The sequence below is a fragment of the Arachis stenosperma genome, chromosome 10, assembly GCF_014773155.1.
Source record: "Arachis stenosperma cultivar V10309 chromosome 10, arast.V10309.gnm1.PFL2, whole genome shotgun sequence".
Classification (NCBI taxonomy): Eukaryota; Viridiplantae; Streptophyta; class Magnoliopsida; order Fabales; family Fabaceae; genus Arachis; species Arachis stenosperma.
This window is the reverse complement of record NC_080386.1, coordinates 86,980,774-86,985,710: the sequence shown is the minus strand read 5'-3', so window position 1 is coordinate 86,985,710 and position 4,937 is coordinate 86,980,774. Positions and strand designations below refer to the sequence as shown.

The following is a 4,937-nucleotide window of genomic DNA, read 5'->3' as shown; positions in this document are numbered from 1 at the left end:
ACTGCTAAGTTTGGTGTCTTGCATGCATTGTAATTGATTCCTTTTGCATTTTGATTATTAAAAATCCAAAAATATTTTTAATTTGTGTCTTTTCAAGTCAATGATACAAAGAATTGAAGATTCAGAACATACTGCAGAGGAACTATACAGAAAAAGCTGAGCATTCAAAAATGCCCAGTGAAGAAGGCAGACTGGCGTTTAAACGCCAGCCAGGGCACCTGGTTGGGCGTTTAACGCCCAAAGAGGTAGCATTTTGGGCGTTAAACGCCAGAATGTATACCATTCTGGGCGTTTAACGCCAGGATGGTGCTAGGGGGAAGATTCTGTTTTCAAAATCAATTTTTTTTCAAGTTTTCAAAGTTTTCCAAAATCAAATCTTTTTCAAATCATATCTTTTCAATCAAATGTTTTCAAAATCAATTTCTTTCCTTTTTCAAAGATACTTACTAACAATTAATGATTTGATTGAACATTTTTTGCCTTTTCTATTAAGAACGGTTTTATGTTTCAATCATATCTTTTCTTGTTAGGCAAGTCATTAATTTTTAAAATCATATCTTTTCAAATTGTTTTCAAATCATATCTTTTAAAATTGTTTTCAAATCATATCTTCTCAATCACATCTTTTTAAAACCATAACTTTTCAATTAAATCTTTTTAACCACATCTTTTTCAAAATAGTTTTCAATCAAATCTTTTTAATTTCTAATTTCAAAATCTTTTTCAAAAATCACTTGATTTCTTTTTTTTCACTTTTAATTTTCGAAAATTATCAATCAAATTTTCAAAATGTTTTCAAAATCTTTTAAATGAATTTTCGAAAATTCTCTTCCCTCCTTCCCACATCCTTCTATTTATGGAGTACTACTCCTTCTTAATGCACAATTCGAACTCTAAACTAATCAAGTTCGAATTCTTCTACCTTCTTTTCTTCTATCTTTCTTTTCCTCTGACATTTCAAGGAATCTCTATACTGTGACATAGAGGATTCCACACTTTCTTTTTCTCTTCTCTTTCATATGAGCAGGAGCAGAGACAAAGGCATTCTTGTTGAAGCTGACCCTGAACCCGAGAGAACCTTGAAGAGAAAGCTAAGAGAAGCCAAGGCACAACTCTCTTTAGAGGACCTGACCGAATTCTTCAAGGAAGAAGAACACATGGCAGCCGAAAACAACAACAATGCCAACAATGCAAGGAAGGTGCTGGGTGACTTCACTGCACCTACTCCTGATTTCTATGGGAGAAGCATCTCTATCCCTGCCATTGGAGCAAACAACTTTGAGCTTAAGCCTCAATTAGTTTCTCTAATGCAACAGAATTGCAAGTTCCATGGACTTCCAATGGAAGATCCTCATCAGTTCTTAGCTGAATTCTTGCAAATCTGTGACACAGTCAAGACTAATGGGGTTAACCCTGAGGTCTACAGACTGATGCTATTCCCTTTTGCTGCAAGAGACAGAGCTAGAATATGGTTGGATTCTCAACCTAAAGAAAGCCTGGACTCTTGGGAAAAGCTAGTCAATGCCTTCTTGGCAAAGTTCTTTCCACCACAAAGATGGAGTAAGCTTAGAGTGGAAGTTCAAACCTTCAAACAGAAGGATGGAGAATCCCTCTATGAAGCTTGGGAAAGATACAAACAATTAATCAGAAGATGTCCTTCAGACATGCTTTCTGAATGGAGCATCATAGGTATTTTCTATGATGGTCTCTCTGAACTATCCAAGATGTCTTTGGATAGCTCTGCTGGAGGATCTCTTCATCTGAAGAAGACGCCTGCAGAAGCTCAAGAATTGATTGAAATGGTTGCAAATAACCAATTCATGTACACTTCTGAAAGAAATCCTGTGAACAATGGGACTAGTCAGAAGAAAGGAGTTCTTGAGATTGACACTCTGAATGCCATATTGGCTCAGAACAAGATATTGACTCAACAAGTCAATTTGATTTCTCAAAGTCTGTCTGGAATGCAAAATGCACCAAGCAGTACTAAGGAAGCTTCATCTGAGGAAGAAGCCTATGATCCTGAGAACCCTTCAATGGAAGAGGTGAATTACCTAGGAGAACCCTATGGAAACACTTACAATTCTTCATGGAGAAATCACCCCAATTTCTCATGGAAAAATCAAGAGAGACCTCAACAAGGTTTCAATAACAATAATGGTGGAAGAAACAGGTTTAGCAATGGCAAGCCTTTTCCATCATCTTCTCAGCAATAGACAGAGAGTTCTAAGCAGAATACTTCTGACTTAGCAACAATGGTCTCTGATCTAATAAAGACCACTCAAAGTTTCATGAATGAAACAAGGTCCTCCATCAGAAATTTGGAAGGACAAGTGGGTCAGCTGAGCAAGAAAGTTACCGAACTCCCTCCTAGCACTCTCCCAAGTAATACAGAAGAAAATCCAAAAGGAGAGTGCAAAGCCATAGACATGGCCGAATATGGAGAGGAAAGAGAGGAGGAGGACGCCACTGAGGAAGACCTCAGTGGGCGTGTACCAATCTCCTCTGAGTTCCTCAATGAGGAACAATGGGAATTTGAGGCTCAAAATGAGACCATAGAGATTCCATTGGACTTACTTCTGCCATTCATGAGCTCTGATGAGTATTCTTCCTCTGAAGAGGATGAGTATGTCACTGAAGAGCAAGTTGCTAAATACCTTGGAGCAATCATGAAACTGAATGACAAGTTATTTGGAAATGAGACTTGGGAGGAAGAACCACCTTTGCTCACCAAAGAACTGGATGACTTGTCTAGGCAGAAACTGCCTCTAAAGAGGCAAGATCCTGGGAAGTTTTCTATACCTTGTACCATAGGCACCATGACCTTCAAGAAGGCCTTGTGTGACTTAGGGTCAAGTGTAAACCTCATGCCCCTCTCTGTAATGGAGAAATTAGGGATCCTTGAGGTGCAAGCTGCAAGAATCTCATTAGAGATGGCAGACAATTCAAGAAAACAAGCTCATGGACTTGTAGAGAATGTTTTGGTGAAGATTGAGGACCATTACATCCCTACCGACTTCATAGTCCTAGAGACTGGGAAGTGCATGGATGAATCCATCATCCTTGGCAGACCCTTCCTAGCCACAGCGAAGGCTGTGATTGATGTTGATAGAGGAGAGTTGATCATTCAAGTGAATGAAGAATCCTTGGTGTTTAAGGCCCAAGGACATCCCTCTATCATCATGGAGAGGAAGCATGAAGAGCTTCTCTCAAAACAGAGCCAAGCAGAGCCCCCACAGTCAAACTCTAAGTTTGGTGTTGGGAGGCCACAACCAAACTCTAAGTTTGGTGTTGAACCCCCACATTCAAACTCTAAGTTTGGTGTTGGGAGGTTCCAACACGGTTCTGAGTATTTCTGAGGCTCCATGAGAGTCCTCTGTCAAGCTAATGACATTAAAGAAGCGCTTGTTGGGAGGCAACCCAATGTTTTATGGTTAACTATTTTCTTTTGTTATTTTATCTTTTTTTTGTAGGTTGATGATCATAAGAAGTCACAAAAACAATGAAAAAAGCAAAAACAGAATGAAAAACAGGAAGAAAAATAGCACACCCTGGAGAAGAAGAAGCTGGCGTTCAGACGCCAGTAATGCTAGCTGTTGGGCGTTTAACGCCCAGTCTGGCACCATTCTGGGCGTTTAACGCCAGAAAGGGGCACCAGACTGGCGTTAAACGCTAGTAAAGGGCAACAACCTGGTGTTAAACGCCAGGAATGGGCACCAGCCCGGCGTTTAACGCCAGAAATAGCTCAAAACGTGATTTTGAGCAACATTTGGTGCAGGGATGACTTTTCCTTGACACCACAGGATCTGTGGACCCCACAGGACCCCACCATCACTCTCTCTCTTCTTCCCCCATTCACCAATCACCTCAATACCTCTTCCCCAAAAAAAAAAACCCTTCACCTATCAAATCCCATCTTTCTCTTCACCACTCACATCCATCTTTCATAAATCCCCACCAACCTCACCCTTCAAATTCAAACCACTTTCCCTCCCAAACCCACCCTCCATGGCCGAACCATTACCCCCCCTCTCTCCTATAAATACCCTTCTTCAACCCTTCATTTTCACACAACTTAAACACCCTTTCTTACCCTTCTTGGCCGAACACACCACCTTCCCCCTCTTCCTCATTTCTTCTTCTTCTACTCTCTTCTTTCTTCTTTTGCTCGAGGACGAGCAAACATTTTAAGTTTGGTGTGGTAAAAGCGTTGCTTTTTTATAACCATTTATGGCATCCAAGGCCGGAGAAACCTCTAAAAAGAGGAAAGGAAAAGCAAAAGCTTCCACCTCCGAGTCATGGGAGATGGATAGATTCCTCTCAAGGGTGCATCAAGTCCACTTCTACGAAGTTGTGGCCTTGAAGAAGGTGATCCCCGAGGTCCCCTTTTCACTCAAAAAGGGTGAATATCCGGAGATCCGCCATGAAATCCAAAGAAGAGGTTGGGAAGTTCTTACCAACCCCATTCAACAAGTCGGAATCTTGATGGTTCAAGAGTTCTATGCCAATGCATGGATCACCAAGAACCATGACCAAAGTGTGAACCCGAATCCAAAGAATTATCTCACTATGGTTCGGGGGAAATACTTGGATTTTAGTCCGGAGAGTGTGAGGGTGGCGTTCAACTTGCCTATGATGCAAGGAGATGAGCACCCTTACACTAGAAGGGTCAACTTTGATCAAAGGTTGGACCAAGTCCTCACAACCATATGTGAAGAGGGCGCACAATGGAAGCAAGATTCAAGAGGAAAGCCGGTTCAATTGAGAAGGCATGACCTCAAGCCCGTGGCTAGAGGATGGTTAGAGTTCATACAACGCTCAATCATTCCCACTAGCAACCGGTCCGAAGTTACCATAGACCGGGCCATCATGATTCATAGCATCATGATTGGAGAAGAAATAGAGGTTCATGAGGTTATAGCCCAAGAACTCTATAA

General features: G+C 41.2%; 1 non-coding gene across 1 annotated transcript; it reads right to left on the bottom strand.

Moving 5' to 3' along the window:
- Positions 1–1,562: 1,562 nt before the first annotated feature.
- LOC130958318 (small nucleolar RNA R71) lies at positions 1,563–1,670 on the bottom strand. Its single transcript, XR_009077446.1, has one exon. It is a non-coding gene; the product is annotated as a small nucleolar RNA R71 (small nucleolar RNA).
- Positions 1,671–4,937: the final 3,267 nt, after the last annotated feature.